Source organism: Gossypium arboreum, chromosome 1 (assembly GCF_025698485.1).
Source record: "Gossypium arboreum isolate Shixiya-1 chromosome 1, ASM2569848v2, whole genome shotgun sequence".
Lineage (NCBI taxonomy): Eukaryota > Viridiplantae > Streptophyta > Magnoliopsida > Malvales > Malvaceae > Gossypium > Gossypium arboreum.
In genome coordinates, this window is record NC_069070.1 from 13003219 (window position 1) to 13019249 (window position 16031).

Consider the following 16031-nt stretch of genomic DNA (forward strand, 5'->3'; position numbering starts at 1 on the left):
TAGGTCGGTAAAGGATTTAATTGAAAATATTTCAAAACCTACAAGTTGAAGTCGCAACATTAGGGTTTTCACGTCATGACATCATCAGTCAGTGAGTTACGTCACAACTTCAGAATTCTCGATGTTGCGACGTCACTAACTGTCAATCTATGTTGCGACGTTTGGGACTTGTGTCGTGACGTCACCATTGTTTTGGCAAGAATCACATTTAGAGCATATTTCATACTTCTAACAAATACATTTCATTTCACCTATGCATATGCCAATGTTACCAATACAAAATCATGCCAGTCCATGCCAAATTAAGTCTATAACACCTTTGAAAACAATTATTCCAATGGCAAAAAAATTCATGACCAAAACACAACCATTTCAAACTGTAACACCCCTTACTCGGCCCAGACGTTATGACCAAATCCGACATGCCACATCGAAGCATTCAAAACATTTCCGATCCAGAAAGAAAACTTACTGAGTGTTTTAAAAGATGATTTCATTATAGGTTAAAGTGAATGGAAGTCATGCACCGGTAGGAAACCGTAAAGAGGTGGTGAGTCCATCTGATTGCTAAGTACCAAGCTCCTTCGGATCCAATCCTAGACATGCATACCGCCATTGCCACACCTTAACGTCATGGATATTTCTAGAAACCGATTTGATTAAGTCATTTTAGGAAAAGTGATTAATTTTGGAAAATACTTTTATTGCGGAAGCTTTGCTTGTTGTCGTGTTATTTTGAAATCAATTGTTGTTTTTGAAAACGCTACCTAAAACTATCCAATTTCAACAGTTAAAATAAGTAATACCTATCTTAGTAATACATATTAAAACCATCAAAATAATTAAGCGGCCATATTACATTTAAAACCTAAAACTTCAAACGTAAATAAAAGGATGTCCAGTTCACCGAAAGAAAATCAAACTTTCGAACGGTGGCCACTCAAATTCCCTCACGACTCTAAGCCCACTATGGTTGAGGATTACTGCGTGGATGAAAATAAAAGGGTGAGTTTGGGGAAACTCGAGTGTAACCCAACCATAGCCTATATCACTCAAACCACGAAATAGAATAAGTTGGCCTTATCCCGAGCGTAATTCGAATAAAGGCCATAGGTCCATAATGTAACGAACAAATATTATATGTTTATGCGAAACCCAACCCAGATTCATCCATAACACCCCACACCACTTTTACACCATGTGGGAGACTACTCGACCCACCCAACCGCTACACACCACGTAAATCGCAATGAGGTCGCGGATATTGTGACGAAGTCACCAGATCTGAATATTGTGGTAGAGCCACCGAAGATATATGTGGCGAGCCACCAGATCGATAATCGTGGCATAGCCACCAGAACAGATATATGTGGCAGAGCCACCAGATCGAATAATTGTGGCATAGCCACCAGACGCTTCCTCCATAATATAACCCATGTCCCCATGCAATAGGTATATAATCATGGCATACATCATACAGAATCAGATCGTCATGCTTTTCAGTCAAAATTAACCCTAGGGGTATAACGGTAATTTTCCATACATAGGGGTATAACAGTAATTTTCCATACATAGGGGTATTATAGTAATTTAGCTGCTTTTAGGGTTTTCATGTATATCCTAACTATTTACGTACTATCGAACACTTACCACAAGATACTTATCGAATTGGGCAGTTGGCCCATGAACCCGATCTTTGGCCCATTAAGCCCAAATTATCAAAATGTACGAAATCGCGCGTACTGTAGTCTATTACTTTAGATTACCACATATACAAACCCAACTATCTTACGAGCATTCGCACACTCGCAAATTCCCAAAATACCGACTTTTCGGCATTTCGGCTTTTCGACTTTTGCCAATCTAGTCTATGAGAGGGTGTCAGTTACACACCTATTTGCGACGATATGCTGACGTAGATCCACACACGAACCGCCTACAATTGGATTACTAACACGTTAATCTAACTATTCAAATACAAACTACGATTAACCCCTTATAATATTCGCCAACCACACCTACAGATCATAGTAAGCTTATAAGAAAACAATAAGCAACTCATTAACAAATTTTTGTCAATGTTTACCACATAATCATAATTTCACCGCAAGTCGTCTTCCCGAGCAATAGTCACTAAATTATTTATATCCGAGCTACGAAACTCCAAATCAAGTGCCGTTAATTTTCCTGAAAATAAACTCATATATCTTCTATCCATAAAATTTTCAGAATTTTGGTTTGGCCAATAAATACCAGATTTTTCTTAAAGTTTCCCATATTTCACTTGTTTGACTAATCGACCACTTTTCATTACGAATCAAATTTCTCATTGTACAAAATTCAAAATATGTTCTTGTTTATTTCATTTGAAACTAGACTTATTAAGATTTAATTACATAATTTATTCACCTTCTAACTTATCTCTCACAATTTATGGTGATTTTCCAAAGTCACGTTCTTCTGCTGTCCCAAGCATTTATTACCAAATCACTCTTTCACACATAACTTGCATGCATGTTATTTAAACATGTATATCACCAATCAATCATCACATATCTATGATTTTACTTAAGTATAATCTCCATTTCATCATTTTAAAGCACAACATGTTAGCCGATTTTTCCCCTTAGCATCTAAGGCACATGCATGCTCATTTGTTTGGCTCAACTTCACCTATCTTCCATTTTTCATCAAAAGAACATGAAATAACAACCATTTCCTTCATTTTAGTTCATGACTAAATGTTCACAACACAACTAAAAACCAAAATATGCTTCAAGAGTTAAGGTAGAATCAAGAAGAACTCATGAACATCAAGATAGAAGCAAACTACCATGAACTTACCTTCAATTTTCTTCCCCAAGTGACCGAACATTCAAGAGCTTTCTCCTCTCCTTTCTCTTCTCTAACTTTCGGCTATGATGAACAAAGATGGACAAAACTTTGTTCTTTTTACCCCTTTTTCTTTTAATAAAATTTCATATTTCATCCATTTAATTCTTTAATACAAAAGACATGAAATGCCCATCATGGAACATTTACCTAAACCATTATCATGGAACATTTACCTAACCCATTATCATGGAATATTTACCTAATCCATTATCATGGAACATTTACCTAACCCATTATCAATTTGTACCATGAATTATGGATATCAAGTGCTCATATTGTCTACAACAACATGATGGCTGGCCACTTCATGTAAAATGGGAGGTTTGTCATGCAAATCCTCCTATTTTGCACTTCTATTGCCACTTCAATTTAGCCTATAGCATTTTCAAACATTTTCACATAGGTTCTATTTCATAATTTCACCCCCTTTTTCTTATGGAACAAAAATTAATTAAAATTGCTGGGTTCTATCTTAAGCTTGGGCCTTCTAGTGGCCCACTAACATAATTAAACCTATGCCAACATTCACAGAATTCCCGAAAATTGGGGCGTTACACAAACCATTCACCAATTTATTTTGCCAAATTACTTCATTATGCAACCATTATTATATCTAACTTATGCAAGCTTAAAATCATGGCATCTAATGGCATCAAACATGACCCAAAACCATGCATCAGATAAGTTATATATCAAACTTATCATGCAAATTCAATGTTAGCCACAAATTCAACCATGACATCCACATCAAGAAAGTGACCATTTACATAACCAAATACTTTATATACATGCCACAATTCTAAAACTCAAAATGAGCATAATTATACCATTTCGATGATAGTTTGTGCTTCACACTAATCCGACTCTGTGAGTTCTACAAGTTGATGATCTACAAGTAGGAGAAACAACTAGAGTAAGCATTTTAATGCTTAGTAAGTTCAAATGGAAATTACATACTTACCTTGCTCAAAAGTGAGCATACTAGCTATGTTAGTTTTGACATACTTTTGGCTAGAACATGACACTCAAAATAACAACAAGGTAAGCATAATTGTTTATACACATTAAACATTATAAGCATAATTCACAACACCACCACTATGAACCAATTTCACATAACTCATCTCAATGTCATATTCTATCATCCATCCATAAATTTATACCATGTCAAGTGAATTACATATCAAATTAGTTTACCAAATCCAATTCATTACATTTCAAATTTCTAGATTCAATTATGATATTTCTCCCAATGGAACCCTAGTAAAACAAAATCGTATACATGGGTGAACTACACCACACTAGATAGCTCATAGGAGCTTAACTACACCACGTTGAGGCACCGAAGTACAAAGCCCGTAGGCATCAAATGTATAACATTTTCAATTACATCCCTCCAAATGTATAACATTTTCAATTACATCCCTCCACCACACCAAAGTCTCCATAGAGACGAATAATACTTGATGATCCACAACAAATGTTGGATCTTGATATAACCTTTCATGGTCTACGTACAATCACATATATCGAACAAGCATGCATATGACCCTATTAGCATGTCAATTGTATCCTAACCTTTTACTAAGTTCACATAGGCATCAATTATACATATATTCATTATCATTCCCTATAATCAATCATTTCTACATGTTTATACCCTGTAATTATCCATATTTACGTATCACACCCTGTAATCATTCATGTTTTCATATTTATACCCTATATCATGTCATAACAATCAATCACCACATTTCATTTCAATTCAACCTCTTACTAGCCTTGTATGCCAAATTCATTAATATTTCAAATTTATACTCAAACATATATATATATATATATATATATATATCAAAATAAACATAAGCAAACGTATAACACAAGATAAGATAGTAAGTTCCATATGAACTTACTTATTCAAAACACAAAATGGGTGGATTATTTAAGAAATAATCCACAATTTTAGCTTTTCCCATATTAGCTCCACTTTAATCCAATTATTGATCAATACAAATATTTTATATACCAATCAATACCGAAAATTATCACACATTTTCATGATATGCATGATTCCAAATAAATCCATTTTTTGATTTCTCATAAAATTTACATATTATTCAGTTTAGTCCTTAAAACTCGGGATATGCATAACTTTCGATTCCTAGATTTGGATTGAAATCTGATTTCACATGTAACAACCCATATTCAGTGAAATCGGAACAATGGTTTCGGGACCACAAATTCGAGTTGGAAAGAAAATTTATTTTTATATTTTTGCATGGTTAGTATTTTGATAGGAATGTCATAAGAAAATTCTGCTAAGAAAATTCTGATAAGAAAATTTTATTGATTTTGTGCTTAATTACGGATAGAGCCAAATTGCATAAAATGAAAAAGTTGGATTCTAGTAGCTAGAAGGATCAAATAGCTATGGAATTCAAAAATTGAGGTCCTTAAATGGTAATTAGACCATTAAAGAAAAGTTAGTAGATATTTTTGATGATTCATCCATGGAAAAATTAAAAAAGGGCAATGACTAAATTGGAAAAGAGAAAAATTAATGGATGATAAATAATTAATAAGAAAAAAAAATCATTTTATATCATCTTCTTCCCCAAATATTCCATGGAAACCCTAGGAAAGAGAAAAAAAGCTTTCTTGGCATAATTGGGTTAGTATTCAAGCCTCGTTTTTAGTAATTTTTATATTTTTGAAACCAGAACAATCTAATTCATCTATTTGGGGGATTAATTTGAAAAGTTATCAAAGTATAAAAGTTATGCCATGGATGAATATGTTAAAAATTTGAAATTTATGGTAGAAAATGAAATGTTGTTGATAGATAAATAACTTTTACAAAGTGAATTTTGATGAAATTGTGATTTAGGGACTAAACTGTAAAGTTGCAAAAATTGAAGAAAAATTCTAAATTTTATATAATAAATGTGTTGTAAATTTCTATTGAAATTTTGGTAAGGCTTGGAATAAGGAGTAAACTGCATGAATTTCATTTTCCGAGCCTAGGGACGAAATTGGAATTTATGAAAAGTTTAAGGGCAAAATGGTAATTTTAACTAGGGTATAAATTGAATTCAATAGAATATGAAATGTGAAAAATTGATGATTAAATTCATTTATATAGATTCGGATAACACAAATTCAAAGCTAAATCGAGGAAAAGAGAAAGTTTCGAATTAGTAGATTTTCTTGTACGAATTATTATCGAGGTAAGTTCGTGTAACTTATTTATGCATATTAACATGTTAAATTGATTGTTGAATATGATATATGTTTATGTGATTTATGGAATGTTATAAATACATGAAATGATTTCATGATTGGAAATGTATTTAAAATGTTAAGTTTCGTTGGAATAATGAAAATTGATAGATATGTATGATTTCCTGTATATAAATGTGAATCTGCATATGTTGCAGATGGGATTTAGCTCGGATGAGTAATCACGATATAGCCTCTCGAGCATACATATATATATATATAGTTCTTGCGAGTATCCTGATCAGTAGTGATCTTGCATTTGTTGCACATTACCGAGCTCTTTGTGAGCGTCCTGACATACGATCGGTTGTGGTCCTACATATAATGCGGACACAAACACAGCTCTTCATGAGTGTCCTATTAAGCTTGCTTGAACTCTCTATTACCTTATCTGAAGCTTCCTAATATTATCTCTTCGGAGATATCTGAAAGACTCTATGAGCTTAGCTTCTTGAGTAAAAACTCTTATGAGTTTCCTGATTAGCTTGGATAAGTGTCCTGTTACATGATTACATGGCTCGTTTTTAGTAATTCAACAGAAAAAATTCCTAACAAGAGAATTTTGAATGATTCTGAGTAATCTGATGAATTGTTTTATGATGAGCTTATCTATGCTTATTTGATATACATGAGACTTATGTAACTAATTTGTTTGATTGAGTGTATATGTTTAGGTAATTTGCCAAGTTGATGGAAAAACATGTTATTGTATGCTTAATTTTAATAAAAGAGATTGGTAAGTTTAATTCCTGTTATACGAACTTACTAAGCATATAATGCTTACTAGGTTTTATTTTCTTTGTTTTATAGTGCTCGGAAGCCCTCGAAGGTTGGAGATTGGTTGGAGCATCATCACACTATTCACTAACTTGTTTGGGTATAAAGAGTAAACATATTTTGGTATAATGGCATGTATAGGTAACTTGGTAATTGCTGGCATATAAATGTGGTTTGTAAACAAGCCATTAGGATGGCTAGTAATGAATTTTTTTGGTATATTTATAAGGATATAATATGACAAAAACCTATGTATTAAGTATATTAAATATGATTGTTCAAGTTAAGTTTAATATATATGTTAAACAAGGGTAAGAATATAAACATAAATGTATATGATAAATTATCATATTATATGTTAAAAGTGACTTGGATTTAATAGTTGAATTGGTTGTTATATACTTGTAAATTTTGGTATAGGTTATTGGCAAATTTGGGTGAGAAATAAAGCTAGGAAATGGTTTTATTTTGTCCACACGGGTAGACACACGAGTGTGTGTCATGACCGTGTGTGACACACGGCCTGGTACATGGGTGTATGGTTAGGCTGTGTGTCTCCTACATTTTAAATTTGATAAACAGAATGCTCAGAATTGAGCACAAGGGCAGAGACACGGGTGTGTGTCTCAGCTGCGTGTGCTACACGGGCGTGTGTCTTGGCCGTGTGAAACTTTCACATAATTTTGAAAATTTTAATTAACCACACGGGCTAGCACACGGGCGTGTGGCTGGCTGTGTGGCACAAGTCAAAAGAGCTACATGGTTTCGAACATGGCCTGTAGCACAAGAATGTCTTAAGGTCACACGGGTGTGTCCCCTGGACTACACGGGCGTGTGTGCCCTGCATCTAGGAAAATTTTAAAAATTTTGCAAAAAATTCTCTGAGTTCTCGATTTAGTCCCGACTCGATTCTAATACACATATTGGGCCTCGAGGGTCCATTTAAGGGATGTTATGAATAATCTCGGGAAAAGAATAATAAATGACATGAATAATCTGTAAATATTGTGAAAATTTTAATAATACTCTGTAACCCTGTTTTGGCTACAGATACGAGTTAGGGATGTTACATCACAAACTTTCATTAGGGACCTTATACTTTCCAATTCTAGCATAATTTCATGATAGATTTTACATTTATTCAATTTAGTCCTTAATGTTACAAAGTTATCAAATAAGCTAAATTAACTTTACAATTTAGTCCTTTTTATAATCTAAGCTCAATATCCATCTAATCCAAGCTTAATTCATCAATTTATAAACAATAGTAACTTTCTAAAACTTCAACAATTTATCAAATTCATATATAGGCAAGCTAAATCAAGCTATTATTATCACAATTCTATAAAAATTATAAGAAAAAAGCTTGGATTCCTCACCTAAATGGATGGCTGTATATGCAAGGGTTTGAAAGCTTTCATCTACTCCTTTCTATGGTGGACAACAAGAATGAGGAAGATTATGGTGAAATCCCGCTTATTTTTGGCTTTTATACTTTAATTAATTATTAATTAACCTAGTTTAGTTAATTAAATCATGGATTAAATAGTATAATTAATACTTAATCACATTTAGTGGAAAATGACATCATCATCCACTATCACCTATTAAAAACTATTTAATTACCATTTTGGACCTTTAGTTAATTTCTATTTAAGTCCTCAAGCATTTTTTAATTAAAATTCAATAGCGATTGGATTTTTACAATTTAGTCTCTGTGTTTTGATTGACTAATTAATCAAAAAATTACTCAACCATTCTTCAATTTTTTATTAACTTTATAAACATTCCTATTTTATTTTTATGGATTTGGTTTACAAAAATGGGGTTCTAAAACCACATTTTCTAGTACCACTAAAAATCGGGTCATTACAAATTTAATATTCTTATTTTAAATAAACCTAAATGAAAATTTTCACTTAAGCTATTGAACTATTCAAAAGCTTTTATTTAAGTCATTGAACTATTAAGTTTTTTTTTAAGTATTAGTTAAATTTTATTTAACTATTAGTAAGTTTACGTTTTGGTCACTCACATTTGCTCTTCTACATGACATGTATATCTAGACTTGACTCACAGGCTCGGTTTAATCCTAAAATTGAAATAATCTTAGCTTTGATACCACTAAATATAACACACATCACTCATCTCAGTGATCAGAACGAATGGGAGATGCTATGATGACATTTCCAAAACTTATACAAATTTGAACTTTTATAAAAGCAACCTTTTCACAATATAATTTTGTTGTTTAATTAAAACTTCACCACTTTTACAAAGCTTTAGATTCAATTAAAATTCATTAGATGCATATGGAAACATGTTCTTGGCACGAAACAAGTTTTCGAAGCTCATTGACTCAAATTGAGGTCATACAAGTTTAGAAAGATATGGTTTTTCAATAATTTAAAATTTTAAATAATTTAATAAAATTATAGAAATAAGATGAATCATTTTTATGGCTTTAAAAACATCCTAAACTCATTTAGAAACTTCTCATGAGTGACTAAGGGTGCTCAGGGTTAAATGCGAGTTATAGAGAGCTCAAAAAAGACCAAAATAGTGAATGGGAGTCTGTCCAGGGGCAAAGGACCGGTACCTATACCCAAAGTATTAATACCTTAACTTAGAACTATAGCATTTTGACTATTGTCAAATCATGTTTCAATTTTTATACATTAGGTAGTGTAACTTGGGTTCTTTAGGCAAAAATCAATCTAAAGACACTTTAAAACATCTCTAAACGACACCATAATGTACCAATAAATTAAGCCCCTATTTTATTTTTTTCACTCATTTGGGTACTTAAACTTTCAAAATCAATCAAAAAGGCCCTCAAACCTTTTTTTAAAAAAGAGAAATTAAGTTCCTACTTTTTTTTTTGCACTCAATTGAGTACTTGAACTTTCAAAATGCATCAAAAGACCCACAAACTTTTTTCAAAAAAGTAATTAAGCCCCGCTTTTATTAAAATTAGAAAAAAACTTATAAAAATTAAAATCAATAAAAGCTATAAATATTATTAAATTTTAATTAAAAATTTCAAATATTTAAAATTAGAAAAAATATAAAAATCGTAAAATTTTTAAAAAGTGTAAAATTTTATAAAAATCCTAAAAATTATAAAATATATAGAAATATAAAAAATTATAAAATTTTAGAAAGTCGTAAGAAAATTATACAAAATGTAAAGAAATATAAATTTCAGTAAATTTTTATAAAAATTATCGTACTAAAAGAAACATTTTATATTTTTTATAACTTTTATTAATTTTATTTTTATCAATTTTAAATCACATGTCACATTGTGTTATGACACGTGATTTACTTTAATTAAAAAAAAACTAGGAGTCGTTAATTTTTATGATTTTTATAAAATTTTACAATCTTTTTTATTTTTTACGGTTTTATAAAAATTCTAATTTTATATTTTTATTAGAATTTAATAATTTTTCTAAAATTTATTATTTTTATTATTTATAATTTTTTTCTAATTTTTAATAAAAGCAATGGCTTAATTTTTTTTGAAAAATTTTAAGGGTCTTTTTGATGCATTTTGAAAGTTGAAGTACCCAATTGAGTGAAAAAAAGCAGTGGCTTATTTACTTTTTTTGAAGAAGTTTGAGGGCATTTTTGATGCATTTTGAAAGTTCAAGTGCTCAATTGAATGCGAAAAAAAAAGAAAAAAAAAGAGAGGCTTAATTGCTCTTTTTGAAAAAGTTTGAGGGCTTTTGACACCCTTAGGCCATAATTTTAAAACACTTTTGAATGGTATATAACCCTATCTTCAACGTAATAACATGCTCAATAATTTTAAAAGTCAAAATATAACTTATAAAGCATCAAATCCAAATACATTTCTCATTTATTAACATAGAAAACATAATTACAAACTCTTAAAGGGCCTAAGCTTTTTTGTAAATGCCATGACACAAACATTGTAACACCCCAAAATTTTTTATACGGTAAGTGACATTGTTTCGAGGAAGCCGATTGATCCATCTCAGAAGCCGGATTCATCATCAAGACTGAAGATCTCTCCTTAATTTCCCTTTCAGGAGTTTTGGGTTTTCTTTATGTTTTGTATTCTTTATTATTTTGAGATGTTTTCTTATTTAGTTATGAACTAAAACCCCTAAATACCTAAGGGGAATGAAACCTAAGACGAATCTTGTTATTATTTTCTGAATTGTATGATAAATATTTAACTTGTTCTTAATTATGTGTTCTTAATTCTTGTTTTGATATCCTAGGATACTGATTCAAGATAAGCTCTTATTCAGAGGAGGAATAGACCCTGTCTAAGAGTACATTTATCATAATTAAGCGGAGTTGATTGCGCGCCTAGATATAGGGTGACAAGATTTTACCGGATTAGGGTGAAACCTAATAAGGGGATCCATAGATCGAGTTAATGCAACCTAGGGTGTTAATTAGAGAAAGGTCTCAATTATTCAATCTAGGGATTAGACGTTATTAGTCTTGAATAGGGATAATAACATAACTTAGGGATCTCTACGGAACAAGTTAAATGAATAAATCGTCCGATTTGGAGCCAGAATAACAAGTACAGTCTAGGTGGATTTTTCCTTAGGTATTGTTTTAATTCAATCGATTTTCCCCAAAGCAATTTCCCAATTCTATTCTCTGTGAGTTCTTAGTTTAGATAATTAGTTAGTTAAAACAAAACCTCTTTATTCTTAGGCTAGATAATAAAAAGACAGTCATAAATAGTACTTTTAGTTCCTTTGGGTTCGACAATCCAGTTTTGCTAAAACTATACTACTGTTCAATAGGTACACTTGTATACATTGCGATAATAGTTAGTTTCAAGAACGATTAATTATAAATATTTAAAACCTATCACGAAATCACGCGATCAAGTTTTTGGCGCCGTTGCCGGGGAACTAAGATATTAGGAACGCTCAATTTTTATTACTTTAGTCATTTATTTTTCTTGCAATTTAATTTAATTTTTTTTATTATTTATTAATTTACTTTTTCTTTCTCTTGGCAGGTTTTTATAGTTATAACTAGAAGAAACCCGTCAGGACCACTACTTTTTGACGAAGAAATCGATCGCACAGTTCGCAGACACTAAAGAGAAATAAAGCGAAGCTTAAGACACACAGAGAACGAGCAAGAGGACGATACTCAACCCCCAACCGAAGAGATGCTGAAAACCAAGACAATCAGCTACGTCCTGCAATTGTGGTTAATCAAAATCCTGCTCCACGCACTATGTATGATTATGCTAAACCTTCTTTAACAGGAACTGAATCGAGCATAGGTAGACCTGCTGTAGCTGCAAATACTTTTGAACTAAAACCTAACACTATTCAAATGACATACCAATTTGTTCAGTTTGATGGTTTGCAGGATGAAGATCCCAACGCTCACTTAGCAAACTTTTGGAATTATGCGATACATTTAAAATCAATGGCGTTTCTGATGATGCCATACGTCTTCTGTTGTTTCCCTTTTCATTGAGGAACAAAGCTAAATAGTGGTTGAACTCGTTACCACGAGGGCCAATCACTACTTGGGAACAAATGACTAAAAAAATTTTATTCAAATATTTTCCGCCGGCTAAAACGGCTAAATTACGTAATGATATCTCATTGTTTGTATAGATGGACTTAGAAAGTCTTTACGATGCATGGGAGAGATACAAAGACTTACTGAGAAGGTGCCCTGTAACACCCCAATCCCGTATCCGTCGCCGGAATAGGTAAAGGGGCATTACCGGACTTGAAACTCATATTAGAACAGTAAAAAAATTTTTTTTTTTGAAACATTCCTTTAGATAAGTACTAAAGACAGTCAGGGATACAATTTAAACTTCTATAAGTACACATTCAAAAGATGCCAATTTCGTATGGCTTATATACATTAACCAAAATATTCTTCGGCCACTGGTCTATTCTATACATGCCATAAAATAATTCTAAACATAACAAGAATAAGCGGTGGATAGTGATAGTGTGACTAGTTGTCGACGATCCCCGAGCCACTGTAGCTTCAAATGAGATCTATAAAACAGGGAAAACAAAGTAAACGGAGTAAGCACTACAATGCTTAGTAAGTTTTAAGTAGTGTCAACAGATAACAATCAAATTATAACATAGTTGTTCGTATTTTTATTTCACTCTTCCTTCGGGCATACCATCCCTTTACCGAATATGCACATCTCATCATATACAATAGGCAGATAAACTTTCACATAAAAGTGAACTTATGTGACATAGATATATTGTATAATTTCACATAACCTCTCACACTGATCCGATGTCACATAATCATAGGAATAGTCTCATAGATTGCTCTCGTATGCATCACATAACTACCTTATGATTTAGTTCAAATCAAGCTCACATATAAACTTGGAGTACATACTGCTTAACCTTTCGCATTGAATATATTTATAAGCAATTCTTATTACGAAGTCTTATAGCTTTAACCTCTACTCGGATTATCGGCGAGACCTTTAGCTCGATGAAATCTCCACACGGTTATCGGGTCTTACCGGACAAAATCTCCACACGTAGTCATCGGGTCTTACCCGGACATAATCTCCACACGTAGTCATCGGGTCTTACCTGGAATATATTTCCAAGTTTCATGTACATTTAATCACATGTTACAACATTCACATCGACTGTCATATTTGTAATTCATTCGCCTCATCAAATATCTAATAATACACACCTTTCACATTTGGTCATTCGGCCACAATATACACACATCGCCTACATATTTCACACTAGCCATTCGGCTTTACCACATATACATATCTCATATATATATTTTACATTGACCATTCGGCTTTACCACATATGCATATCTCATACATATTTCACATTAGCCATTTGGCTTTACCACATACATATCTCATATATATATATTTCACATTAACCATTCAAATTTTACCACATATACATATCTCATACATATTTCACATTAGCCATTCGACTTTACCACATATACATATCTCATACATATTTCACATTAGCCATTCGGCTTTACCACATATACATATCTCATACATATTTCACATTAGCCATTCGGCTTTACCACCTATACATATCTCATACATATTTCACATTAGCTTTACCACATATACATATCTCATACATATTTCACATTAGCCATTCGGCTTTACCGCATATACATATCTCATACATATTTCACATTAGCCATTCGGCTTTACCACATATACATATCTTATGCATCAATTTCAGCAATAGCTTATAAGCAACTCAAATAGTTTCATCAATGTTTACAACAAATTCACATATTCACTACAAGCTGTTTTTCCTGAGCAATAGTCACTAAATTATTTATAATTGGAGCTACAAAACTCAAACTCAATTGCCATAAATTTTCCCTGAATATAGACTCATATATCTTCCATCCATAAAATTTTCAGAATTTTAGGTTTGGTCAATTAATACCAGATTTTTCTTAAAGTTTCCCCTGTTTCACTGTTTGACTAATCTGACCACTCTTCACTAAGAATCAAATTTCTCATTGTACAGAATTCAAAATGTGTTATATTTGATTTCATTTGAAACTAGACTCATTAAGGAGTCTAAGAATATAAATTTTATCTTATAACCATTTTTGTACAAATTATAATGATTTTCTAAAAACCGAATAGGGGATTTCGGAGTCATTCTGACACCGTCTCACTCAACTTTAAATATCTCTTTATAGGAAATTTCTTTGCTCACATGGTCTCTTTTATAAGAAACTAGACTAATTAAGCTTTGATTACATATTTTATTCAACCTATAATTCCACACCATCAATTTATGGTGATTTTCTAAAATCACGTTACTGCTGATGTCCTAAGCAAAATATTACAATTTGCTCTTAAATTTCCAAGTCCAAACACTTATGAACTCACCATTTGAGTTCAAAACATATCATGGCCACATCATATCTTATTAAATCAACTCATTATGTCCTATTATGATTGAATTTACTCAACGTTTAATCACTTAAAACTTACCTCGAAGTGGTCGACGACTAGATATCCGTATTATTCGCTTACTTTCTCTTTCCCCTATCCGACTTTGATCCTCTTTGCTCTTAAGCTTAAGTAAAACGATAGATTTGCTTAAGTACTTAACTAATATTATTCACTTAACAATCACATTTGGCAATCACATATCATTTAATCTATACCTAAAACAATAGATTTCAATATGTATCATATTTAATAATTCATGCCATGACTCGATCTCAAGCTTATTTAATTTATATCTAATTCACATTCACAAGCAAAGAGCCACTTAATTTATCATGCTTCCTTATACATGAATTTAATCATATTGCCGAATATTACCCCAACATCACAAGCATAATCACCATGAAACTTGCCTTAATACACATTTTATCCCATTGCCGAATACATATATATATCATCAAACAAATATTTATTCACATAACAACAATTCATGCACATCAAAGCATAGTCGAATGTATCATTCTTCTTAAATTCAAATATAAATGCATGGGCTAACTTCAAAATCTATTTAACAACTCAACTTTATAAACACATATTCGGCTAGGAAGAAAGATTGATAATTTAACAACCTTAGCTTAACATATAATTTGTTGTAACTCATCTTTAAGCATTCTTTTATTCTATCAACTCAAAACACATTCATCACTCACAATAACTAAGTTCATATTCGGCAATGGCCTCCAATATAGTGACTGATTCTTCTCAACTAGCACCTAGTGTACACACATGATCATTTGTTTGATTCAAACACCTATCCACCAAAAATTCATCCAAATTAACAAGAACAACAACCACATTCCTTGTTATCTACCATGACCGAAACCCATATTCATTCACCAAATATAAAAAATTTAACATGGGTCCAATAAGGAACTTAGAAATTTACTAGGATTTAACTAATATTTCAAAATTAACCAAAACTTCTTACCTTAATATTGACCTTAGATGACCGAATGCTTCACTCCTTCTTCCTCTTTTCATTTCGCCAAGAAGAACCGATTTCTTCTCTTGTTTTCATCACACTTTCATTCTTTTCTTTCTTTTATTA